Source organism: Eptesicus fuscus, chromosome 9 (genome assembly GCF_027574615.1).
Source record: "Eptesicus fuscus isolate TK198812 chromosome 9, DD_ASM_mEF_20220401, whole genome shotgun sequence".
In the NCBI taxonomy this organism is placed as follows: domain Eukaryota; kingdom Metazoa; phylum Chordata; class Mammalia; order Chiroptera; family Vespertilionidae; genus Eptesicus; species Eptesicus fuscus.
This window is the reverse complement of record NC_072481.1, coordinates 12441756-12454063: the sequence shown is the minus strand read 5'-3', so window position 1 is coordinate 12454063 and position 12308 is coordinate 12441756. Positions and strand designations below refer to the sequence as shown.

The window sequence follows — 12308 nt, the reverse complement described above, 5'->3', positions numbered from 1 at the left end:
GTGACAGGTCGTTTGGTTGTTATGGCATTACGGCGTTACAGCCACAGGCCTTTTATAATATAGATTTAATGGGTTAGGTTATTATGGCAAAAACCATGGAGGTGGTAAATGAATAATGTTTGCATAAGAAATTGTGGGTGAAAGCATCCACAGTTCCAAATCTGGGAGGGGCTCTATAACTGCTCACAACTCCAAGGAAGGATTTAGGGCTACTAAGAGGCTTGAGATGATGTCATCATCAGTGAGTCAGGGGCAAATCCCCAGGCTGAGAGGCTGAGCCTACAGGGAGTTGGGGGGACCCCATCCCACCTATCACGGGCCCCTAGCACCTGCCCCCGACTTCTGATCTCCCCAAAACTCCGAGGGATGGGCACTTCTGATTGTGCCACTTGGCCAGTATTGGGTTCCCTGTGTCAGGGTGATTTCCCCTAGGGTACTCTTCCACCTGGTTGGTTATCAGCAAGAGGGTCTGCTGCCTGGCCTGCCACTTTCCTCCCTCACTCCTCCTCCCCTGCTGCTGGGCTCTGCCCCCAGGGTGCCAGCCCTCCTGATTATGTCAGCCCAGCCAGAAGAGGCCTCAACTGGAAAGTAGGAGCCCCAACTTCCAGCTGTGCTCTAGCTTCTTGGCTGAGCTGAGGAAGTCACTGTCCCTGTCTAGGCTCAGAGTCCCTCTGGCTGGTTGAACTGGACAATCTCTAAATCCAGCCCAGACTCCAGATTTCGGGACCACGTGGCTGGTAGAAGGCAGTTCATTACATTAGGTTTGTCTGTGTCTATACTGCACATACCTTGTCTCTGGGGATCCGGTGCCTTATTTTAAAAAATGAGCAAATTGGACTGCTCCCTTTGCTCAAAGAGCTGATGATCTCATTTGGTTCTCACAACAGATTTGTAAGGTGGACAGGACAGGCATCTATAATCCCCATCAGCTATGAAGAAACTGAAGGCCAGAGACATTTGTTACCTTAAGGTCAGGGTCAGAGCTGGGCTTTTCCTACTCATTCATTTATTCCATTCAATTATGAAGTGCCCCCTGCCTTGATCGAGGCCTGAAGTTCACCAGGAATTAGAAGCTAAGTTAGAGGGGAGAAGGCCGGGAGCCCCAGATTTTTAGTTCTCATTTCCACTGGCCCATGGGGAGACTTCTACAATGAGAAATGCTGAAATGGTAAGCATAGGAGGTCAGGCCCTCAGTGGTGAGGGATAAAGGAGGAAAGACGGAGAGAAGAAGAAAACTCTAAGGCCTGTGTACAAGGAGCAGCAAGGAGTCAGCTCTCGTGACGAGGGGGGGTGGGGTGGCGGGGCGGACGACGGGGGCGGGCGGGGGGGAGACTCCCTAAAATCTAGGTGGATATTTAAAAAAAGGAGAGGTCACCCAGCCAGAGCGGTTTAGTTGGTTAAGTGTCATGCTGTGCACCAAAAGGTTACCAGTTTGTTTCTGGTCAAGGCACATACCTGGGTTGTAGGTTCAATCCCCAGTCAGGGCACATACCTGGGTGTCGGGTTCAATTCCTGGTCAGGGCAGGGCACATACAATATTTCTCTCTCACGTTAATGTTATTTCTCTCTCTTTCTCTCTCTCTCTCTCAGCATGTCCTCTAGTGAGGATTTAAAAAAAAAAAAGGGGGTGTGGAATCCCTTTGTCTGTTTTGACCCTTGGATTAGAAGGATCATTTACTCTCAAGCCCAGGCATAATCAAAGATTCAGCTTTTGACTCTGAGCCATCTCCATCTCCTCCTTCAACTCAATGATGCAAAGGAAGGGACTAAGAAAACTGAGGCAATATCATACATATATATGTATGTATGTATGTATGTGTGTGTGTGTGTGTGTGTGTGTGTGTGTATACTAGAGGCCCAGTGCACGGATTCGTGCACGGATGGGGTCCCTCAGCCTGGTCTGCGCCCTCTCGCAATCCAGGATCCCACATGAGGATGTCAGAGTGCCGAGCATGTCAGAAACCCGGCACACCTACATCCCCCCGGAGGGATGTAGCAGTGCTGAAGCAGCAGGCAGCCCGGGAGGAGCCTCAGCCAGGCTGGGCACAGCCCCGCTGCTGCTCATCCCGGCCTCGCTGTGCCTGCCACCACCGCTAGGTACAACTACTGCAGAGGCGGGAGAGGCTCCCGCCAATGCAGCTGTGCCCGCCAGCCATGAGCCTGGCTTTTGGCTGAGCAGCACTCCTGCTGTGGGAGCGCCCTGACCACCCCACCAGGGGACAGCTCCTGCATTGAGTGTCTTCCCCCTGGTGGTCAGTGCGTGTCATAGTGACCGGTTGACTGGTTGTCGGTCATTCCTGTTTTAATGGTCACTTAGGCTTTTATATAGATAGATATGTAATATGCAATATGCAAATTAGCTGGGCATCACGACTGGCTCGAGGAGGCTGCATCACAGCCGCTCAGGAGAAGCTGTGCGCACAGATGGGCGGGAGGGGACTGTGTGTCTCCCCCACCCCAGCGGACACCCCTACCCCAGAGACACACACACACCAGGGGTGGGGGCGTGCTCCGAGTGGCCACGCGGCACGCAGCTCGGAGCACACCCCTGGTGGGTGATGGCAGCCGCTGGAGCAAAGCAGCCCAGGTCCTGGGTGCCGGAGGGAAACCGTTGCCCACAGCCAGGGGAAGGAAGGTCTATTCTTGCACGAATCTTCGTGCACCGGGCCTCTAGTTCAATTATAATGACACTGCCCAGCGTACTGAACACTGACTTCATGTGAGGCCTTGGTCTAAGTGCTTTGTATGTATTAACCCATCTAATCCTCACAACAGCCCTACAGACTAGGGCCTTCTATTCCCACTTTACAGGTGAGGAGACCGAGGCATACACCAGCTGTCATTACAGGGGTGTCTGCCTGCCTGGTACAAAGCTCTTTACAGGTGAGATTGCACTCACTCCTCTCTCTCTGCAACATGGAAGCAGCAACACTGATGTCATCCTCACTTCCCAAGTGAGGGTGCTCTCAGCTCAGAGAGGCTTAACAACTTTCTTCATTCAGCACTCTCTGTTGCGTGCCTGCTCTGTGCCAAGCACGGCTTTAAGAACTGGGGACACAGCCGAAACCGGTTTGGCTCAGTGGATAGAGCATCAGCCTGCGGACTCAAGGGTCCCAGGTTCGATTCCGGTCAAGGGCATGTACATTGGTTGCGGGCACATCCCCAGTGGGGGGTGTGCAGGAGGCGGCTGATCGATGTTTCTCTCTCATCGATGTTTCTAACTCTGTCCCTCTCCCTCTCCCTTCCTCTCTGTAAAAAATCAATAAAATATATTAAAAAAAAAAATCAATAAAATATAAAAAGAAGAAGAAGAACTGGGGACACAAATGAACAAACCAAAGGTTTCTGTCCTCATGGAGCTGACCTGCTTGTTAGGGCAGACAGATAACAAACAATAAACATTCTAAATACGTAAATTATATGCTACGTTAGAAGGTAATAAGGGAATGGATAAAGAGCTAGAGCAGATATAAGGGGAACAGAAGTGCCGAGGGGGCAGGTTGTGGCATTAAGCAGGGTATTCAGGTGAGATGAGATAGGAGTGAAGATCCAGGGTGAGAGAGCCGCCTGAGACCACCCAGAGAGTCAGGGAAGGGCCCAGGCTTCCCGTGTGGATGCCTGGGCTTCTGAGCAGGGCACCCATGCCCTCCCAGGAGCAGCTCAAACCCTAAGCCTCATCTCAGCCCTGGCTCAGCCCCAGTTCTGGGCTTACTCCTTAATCCTGTCCCAGGCCCTGTCTTTATCCCATCTTGAGCCTAGCCCTTGCTGCAGCCCTCATGTCTCTCTCTCAGTCCTCTCCCTTAGATAGACTGGCCCTTAGTGTGTTGTAACACCTGCCGCTCCGACCTGTCCCAGGCTCGGCCCCGCAGTCAGCCCTGTGCTCAGGGCCCTAAGAACTGGCCAGCCCCTGGCCCAGAGGGTATCCCCCAGCCCAGCTGCCATTAAAGGGAGCCCTCCTCACAAAGGCCTGGGGAGCTGCCATGTGAGCAAACCCCATTGTCTAGGGAACAATGTCCCCATTTTGTCCTTTATTTCTAAAGGGACTCGTGAGCAGGCTCCAAGCTCCAAGAGGGAGCATGTTGCTTCCTATTCTTAGCCCTGGAGAAGGCTGCAGGCCAAGTGGAAGAGTCAAGGCCCTCTACTGGGGGCTGGATTCCAGAGGCCAGAGCAGATTCAGGCAGGTCCGGCCTTAGCAGTCAGATGGCATTTCCAGAATGGAGGCAGGAAAGAAGCCACCCATGATACGTAGGAAAAGAGCTCAGCTGTACCCAGGGTGGCAGAGAGAAGATCTCCTCCAGCCCTCCCATCCCCCGCACCCCCCCCCCCACATACACAGAGGACTTGCATCATCTCTGATAAAGTCTTCCTGAAGATTCCTCCACCCCCTGCCTGTGCATCAGCCTGTCCATCCATCTTCCTGTCTTTGACGGACACATCTGAGAGGGGTCTTGGAGATGCTCCCCCTGGGGGCTGTACCACTTTAGCATCCCACTTCCTGTTAGATACAAATTCAGGGACCTGAGGAGCTTTAAGGCTTGTGCACCGGCGGGCTGATATTGGCCAGATTGGGGATTACTTTAGCAATATTCTTAAAGGCTTAGGAGGTGTCTAATTTACTACTATTTGCTTCCAGTCAAGTACATGGAGACCTTGCCACATCTTTGTGTTCAGAACATGACTTGGGGATATCTATCTCCTCACAACTGGCCTTGGGGCTCATCAGTGTAATAGATGGCCTTGACCTTGGCATGTCAAAGCCATAGCAGGAGTGGAGCGATATTGTTAATTGGCCTCTTCCTCTCTCTTGGCCCCAATCTCACCCAGGTGGGGGTTCCCAGGTGGCATATGGAAGTCACCTACAATATGTCAAACACATGGAAATCCGCTTCCTCAAACAAACACAAGTATTGGAAGGGAGTGTCATAGACCAAACCTCCCTCATGGACTCCCTGATCCAGTCACCACAATGATTGGCTTAAGGCAATCCAGGCCACCAGGGGAGACAGGCTGGGAAACAACTCAGTCTACTCCAAAAGGGCGGCAACTCACCGCGTCCCCAGCCCAGAGGGCAAGTACCCACACTCTTGCACTTATAAGCTTTATGCTTGCCTAAGCATTTTGAGGTAAACAACAATAAAAATACTTTATGTGTGTAAAGTACAATGTTTTTAAATATCTAAATCATCTGTGTTCGTGCTAGAAAGTTTAAATGCAAAAAGAAAGAGTAATTTAAAATGCCCTGTAGTCTCATTACATAGAGATATACCATTGAACACCTTGGTATTTATCTTTGCAGATTTCAAAACCATACAAAAACTCTAAAAGAATGGAACCGAAAAAAAAAAAAAAATGAAAGAATGGAATCGTAGGACACATACTGGGGACCCCTGCTTTTCTCAATATATAAACATTTTTCCCAATCCTGTCCGGATTTGTAAGTCCTCTGAATACATTATCTCGTTTTCTCCTCTGGGTAGGGGTTATCATGATCCGCATTCTCCAGATTGCGAACCAGAGGCTTGGAGATGAAGTCAAGAGCAGGCAGCCAGGATGAGACTCGTGGCCCAGGCCCCTAACAGTCTCCATGTGGGAGCAGGCGGATGCGCAGCTGCTCATGCACCAAGTGCCCAGCAAGCACTTCTGGAAGGTGCGAGTGGCCATTGCCGCACCTCCAGGATGGTCCCGTCCCCTTTCCAGCCTCCTCTTAGGTGGTTCCAGAGGTCTCCGTGCACTCAAAGAAAGGAAGACCAGTGGGTTTAATGTTTACCACCCCGAAGTGCCGTGTCATGGAAACCCAGGGACTCCGGACTCTCCCTCTGCCTCTGGGTGGGTGTCCAGGGCAGGATGAGCAGAGGGCAAACACTCTACCCTGGCTGCCAGCTCCTCCAGTTTTCTGTGTGTGTGTGTGTGTGGGTGGGTGTGTGTGTGTGTGGTGGTGGTGGTGGGGCGGGGGGGTTAGGATTGGTATGAGCATGTGGAGGATGGACTCAGGCCTTCTCCCAGCAGTCTCAACCAAAAAAGCTGTGGTAATAGACTCTGAGGTCAGCTCTAACTGGTTTGGCTCAGTGGGTAGAGCGTCGGCCTGCGGACTGAAAGGTCCCGGGTTCGATTCCGGTCAAGGGCATGTACCTTGGTTGCGGGCACATCCCCAGTAGGAGGTGTGCAGGAGGCAGCTGATTGATGTTTCTCTCTCATCAATGTTTCTAGCTCTCTATCCCTCTCCCTTCCTCTCTGTAAAAAATCAATAAAAAATATATATATTTTTTAAAAATAGACTCTGAGGTCAGACTGCCTAGGTTAAACTCTGGCTGTGTGACCTTGAGCAGGTGAGCCGATCTGGGCCTCGGCTTCTTCAGCTGTGAGTGGGAATAATCATACCTAGCACAGAGTTCTTGAAAGGTTCAAATAAGATTAGCAGCGGCGCCGGCTAAGCGGCTAAGCGTGCGGACGTGCCTCTAGCCTTGTTGTTGCTCCAGCGGCGGCAGTTCTTACTACAGCGCCAGGACGAGTCCGGAGATCTCTCTCATCTGGCTCGGCTGCAGGAAATCAGGCTGAAGCGACTGAGTCCGCGATGGAGAAAACTTTAGAAACTGCTCCTTTGGAGAGGAAGAAGAGAGAAAAGGAACAGTTCCGTAAACTCTTTATTGGTGGCTTGAGCTTTGAAACCACAGAAGAAAGTTTGAGGAACTACTATGAGCAATGCGGGAAACTTACAGACTGTGTGGTAAAGGAGAGATCCTGCAAGCAAAAGATCAAGAGGATTTGGTTTTGTAACTTTTTCGTCCATGGCTGAGGTTGATGCCGCCATGGCTGCAAGGCCTCATTCAATTGATGGACGAGTGGTTGAGCCAAAACGTGCTGTTGCGAGAGAGGAATCTGGAAAGCCAGGGGCTCGTGTAACTGTGAAGAAGCTGTTTGTTGGTGGGATTAAAGAAGATACTGAGGAACATCATCTTAGAGATTACTTTGAAGAATATGGAAAAATGGATACCATTGAGATAATTACTGATGGGAAGTCTGGAAAGAAGAGAGGCTTTGGATTTGTTACTTCTGATGACCATGATCCTGTGAATAAGATTGTGTTGCAGAAATACCACACCGTCAATGGTCACAATGCGGAAGTAAGAAAGGCTTTGTCTAGACAAGAAATGTAGGAAGTTCAAAGTTCTAGACGTGGAAGAGGAGGCAACTTTGGTTTTGGAGACTCTCGAGGTGGTGGTGGAAATTTTGGGCCAGGGCCAGGAAGTAACTTTAGAGGAGGATCTGCTGGCTATGGAAGTGGTCGTGGATTTGGGGGTGGCTATAATGGGTATGGAGGAGGACCTGGAGGACATTACGGAAGTGGAAATTGCAATGATTTTGGAAATTATAACCAGCAACCATCTAACTAGGGTCCAATGAAGAGTGGAAATTTTGGTGGTAGCAGGGACATGGGGGGACCATATGGTGGAGGAAACTATGGTCCTGGAGGAAGTGGAGGAAGTGGGGGCTATGGAGGGAGAAGCCGATATTGAGCTTCTTCCTATTTGCCATGGGCTTCACTGTAAATAGGAGAGGATGAGAGCCCAGAGGTAACAGAACAGCTTCAGGTTATCGAATAACAACGTTAAGGAAACTCTTATGTTAATGAAACTCTTATCTCAGTCATGCGTAAGTATGCAGTGATATGGCAGAAGACACCAGAGCAGAGGCAGAGAGCCATTATTGTGAATGGATTGGATTATTTAATAACCTTACCTTACTGTGGAGGAAGGATTGTAAAAAAAAAAAAAAAAAAAATGTCTTTGAGACAGTTTCTTAGCTTTTTAATTGTTGTTTATTTCTAGTGGTCTTTGTAAGAGTGTAGAAGCATTCCTTCTTTGATAATGTTAAATTTGTAAGTTTCAGGTGACATGTGAAACCTTTTTTAAGATTTTTCTCAAAGTTTTGAAAAGCTATTAGCCAGGATCATGGTGTAATAAGACATAACGTTTTTCCTTTAAAAAAATTTAAGTGCGTGTGTAGAGTTAAGAAGCTGTTGTACATTTATGATTTAATAAAATAATACTAAAGGGGGAAAAAAAGAGAAAGGTTCAAATAAGATAATCCATATAAACCCCTTGGAAGAGTGTAGGGCGTAGAAGAAGCGTTCAATAAATATCAGCTATTGCTATTATTATTTTCTTAGGCCTCTGCATTAGTGAGAATTCTAGTTGCAGGCCATGGAAAACGCCGCTGCTGGACTAACAGAAAAGACGAAGGTTTGCTCATGACAGCCAAAGGCAGCCGGGCTCCAGAGAGCCAGGGATTTGACCAGTGATCAGTCCAGACCACTTTGTCTCTAAGTCTCCACTCGCTGCACCTGCTTCATTCTCTTCTTCCTGCAGATCCACTTTCTCCTCCTCCCGGTGTTTGCAACAGGACCTGGCCTCCCCGGGGCTGCCTAGCAAGTGCATTGAGGCATTGCAGCTCCCAGGAGAGCCAATGGGATTGGTCCAGCTGGGTCACATGTCCACTCCTTGTCCAATCAACTACAAATAGGGGCGAGGTTATGCAATACCAACATGGAAGCTCCCAAAGAAAGGACTGGCACGTGAATGGGACTGAACCCCCATTCAGATGAGGAGATTCCATTACCCCCCTTCCTTCTGCCATGAACCACTTTCACTCCTTGGTTCTCAAGGTGAGAGCACACGCTCCATCTTGACCACAGTTACTCGGAGCGCCTGCTGCTGCTGCACCTGTAGGTCTAGGAGGCCATCCCCGGACACAGCTGATTGGACCAGGTGCAGCCAATTCCTGCCCTGGTGGAGCCCCGTGGAGCCCCGTGGAGCCCCGTGGAGCCCCGTGGAGCCCCGTGGAGCCCCGTGGAGCCCCGTGGAGCCCCGTGGAGCCCCGTGGGGCGAGGACGTTGAGCGTGCCAGCTGAGAGAGGAGAAGAGAGCCCTTACTCAGAGAAGCCAAGGTAAGAGCGACCTGCAGCCAAGACACTGAGCAGGTAGCTCCAGGCTCCGCCGCCCCAGGTCCCACTCCCAGCACCAGAGGGTCCTGCTGAGTTTAACGATCCTGGGCCCAGGGAGAGGCCTGGCATTTCTAAGTCACAGCCCCACAATCTCTCCCCACCCACGTTTTCGTTTTGTGTTAGCAAAAATACAAAAATACCCTAGTCAGGAAAATACACTTTTTTATTCCTCCCTGAAGTGAGCGGTAAAATAACCCAACCTCCTTATTTCTTGTGGGAGCGAAGGCCCAACCCACCCCCCCCACCCCCCGATTTCTCCTAAAGCCCATAGGTGTGTGCCCAGAACTGGCACCAGAATCACATCCATTTAAGGACACTTTTAAAGCTGGTTGACACCACAATACCCTCCTTGTCCCGATATCATCTGACCTCCCCCAAGAGGGAAGAAACAGAAAGCAACTTGCCCAACATGTCATGTAGAAACAATTGTATGGTCACTGACCCCAGAGCGTGGGTGCGCATCCCTGAGGGCAGGCGGGGAGGGTCCCCAGTGGCGGGCAGGGCCTTCTCCAAGCCTGGGCCGGTCATGGTATGTCAAAGCGGGGTTGGAGTAGGACTTCCAGGAAAATATTTTCCCCAAAGCACCAGTCTCCATGCTTCTGCCCTTAGTGAGATACAGAAGCTGTTCACAGACCAGGCAACCATTCACTGGGAGGGAGGTGGGTTAAAATCTGCCGCGGATGCTCCCACCATCTCCCCACCATGCCTGAGAAGTTCAACCAAGATCTGGCTCCATCCTCTTCTCTCCTTCAGCAAATCTTCAACAAATTAAATAATTAAAGTACAGGAACCTCTGGTAACACTGAACTCATATTTCCTTATTTATGAAATGACCAGGTTGGACAAGGCATGGTCTTGGGCCCCGCCCTGCTCTGAGGGACTAGGAATGTGGTGCCTCATCGCTGTTGAGTGTTATGATAACGGTGGTAGATTATTTTATTCCTTATGCTTGGACTGCTACCCACCTGTGTTTCCTGATCTCTCCGTATCCTCAACAGAGAGGGTCTGTGTGGAGTGAACTCTCATAATTGCTCGGTGAGAGTCTAGCTGATGCCAGGGGGCGGCACAGGTTCCTGACCCACTGGCTAAAAGGCTGTCAGATGGACAGTACAGCTGACAGGTGACACGTCAACATGCTGAGCCGGGGCTTAGTGACAGTCCCGGGGCTGGGCCGGGTCATCCTCCCACCCTACCTCCACCCTCCCTTAGCAACCGGTTGTTAGGCTAAAACATGTGCCCAGGGCACCAGGAAAGTGGGGGGAAAAACCCAAATCCAAACAAAGCCCGAGAACAAAAGTTTATTTTGACAGTCTTACCCAGAATTTTGCAATCGGTACATTTTAAATCCAGATGTATAAACTCATTTTAATTTCGGCATCCCTGTTAGGTATGTATTTGTGCTTTGGTGTTATTTATATTTCGGATTACAGGGGAAGAGTTCTGTAGGGGCACCACAGTGCTCAGGCATCTAAAGGTCTGCAGTGGGCCCTGGTGCTGGGAGTCGGGTGCCTCTCTCTCAAATTCCCCAACACCTAGTGTCTGTCTGTCTGTCTGTCTCTCTCTCTCTCTCTCTCTCTCTCTCTCTCTCTCTCTCTCTCTCTCTGTGTGTGTGTGTGTGTGTGTGTGTGTGTGGAAGGCTTTACTGTTTTTGATCATTGTCCCTTAAAACATCTTAAGACCTTAATGCAAAACAGCGCTCGACTCATCCATCCCTAACTGAGTCCAAGAGGTTTTGTTTATATTAATTTTTCCCCCCAGGGGATGGGTGGGAGGGAAGAAAACAGTTTCCTCCGAAGACAATATCAAGGTTGTTAATTGCTCTTTTATCACAAGCGGTTCCTTTGCCAGCTGATCCCCGGCCAAAAGGAAAATTTTGTAGTCTCTGGGGTCTTTGGGAAAGAGGTGGGACAGGGATCCCACAGACAGGCTCGAGTCCGTGGCGCTGGGCGGGGGGCAGTGAGCTTCCTCTGGCTTCACTGGAGATAGCTGTGGGCAAGGCCGCACGTCACCGCCTGCACTTGTTGATACGCTTCTTCTAGTGAGTGCGCTTTTCCTTCCTCTAAAACTCTGACAGATTTCTTTTAGAATTAAATCACTATCGTACATGGAAAACCAATCTCATTTGCCATAAATAGAAGGTAACCATGACTGTAAAGGAATTCCGGCTTGAATCTGCTGCTCGCCAAAGGCTTTTAGCAAGTGGGAGGGAGGCGTTGGAGTTAGGTTGGCCCAGATGGGTTGAAATAAAATTGAAAAAGGAAGCCTGCTCCATGTGCCATTTGAGGTGAAGACCACACCTGGTGCCACACCCAATAGTTTCCTCTGGGTTCTATGAGGCTGTGAGCTCCCTAGGGGAGAGAGATGGTGGATGTCCTTTGTTACCCACAAAACACCTAGCGGAATGTCTTACGTATATTGGGTGCTCAGTAAACACTGCGAGTATTCTTAGCACCTGCCAGGGCTGAGACAGACCCACCCAGGGGCCAGCCCCTCCCACAGACCTCTACTTCGGGCGGATGTGGAGAAAGCCTGGGAATGAGCGTGGGGCCACGCTCACTGTCTCAAATGCTCCTGGGTTCTGGGGTCCTCCAAGCAGGTGGGACTAGAATGAAAGTGCCCGACTCGCCTCCCCCTAGTCTGACCCAGAGGGCCGCAGAGAGCAGGGGAGAGGCAGATCGATCCCTTTGGGAGAACAACAACCCAATACAATCCACGAATTGGCATGTGGGTATTTGTAATTCTAAGGAACAATCATTGGTTGCCGCTTCCCCGTGGCCCTCAGCCAGAGTTTGCTCTCTCCCTATTTCCAGCATTCAGTGCTAATTACCTTTTGCAGCCAAGTGTTTAAATTGGATGTCATTGTTTTCCCAGCTTGAGAATTTTATCCACCCCACCCCACCCCCAGCCCCACCCCCAAGAGGGGAAGGTGCTTTGAGAATGGAAATGCAACTTGGGCCATGATATCAGCATCCATTCCACGTTTACAAATTCCCCGACACCTGGGGGCTTCAGAACCTACCTTGACCTCCTTGTTCTGATGCCTAGTTCCTATCTCGCTGTAGTGGAAAGGGCTCAGGCTGAGGGGTTGGACAGCCAAGCTAGAACCTCGCCCCTGCCACTTGCTGGCTGTGTGCCCTTAAGCAAAAGTACCCCCTTCTCTGAACCTCAAATGGGAATTCATTTGCTCTTCAAGTCAATCTAGGAATTAAATCCTCTCAAAGGGTATAAAAGCCTAACACAGTCCCTGGCACATAGTAGGTACTCAGAAAAGCTCACCTCCCTTTTTCTTTTTGGCACAGCACATAGGT

The 12308-nt window shown here is 50.2% G+C and overlaps 1 pseudogene; it reads left to right on the top strand.

The window, feature by feature from the left end:
- Nucleotides 1-6528: 6528 nt before the first annotated feature.
- Nucleotides 6529-7544, top strand: LOC103291975 (heterogeneous nuclear ribonucleoproteins A2/B1-like; annotated as a pseudogene).
- Nucleotides 7545-12308: the final 4764 nt, after the last annotated feature.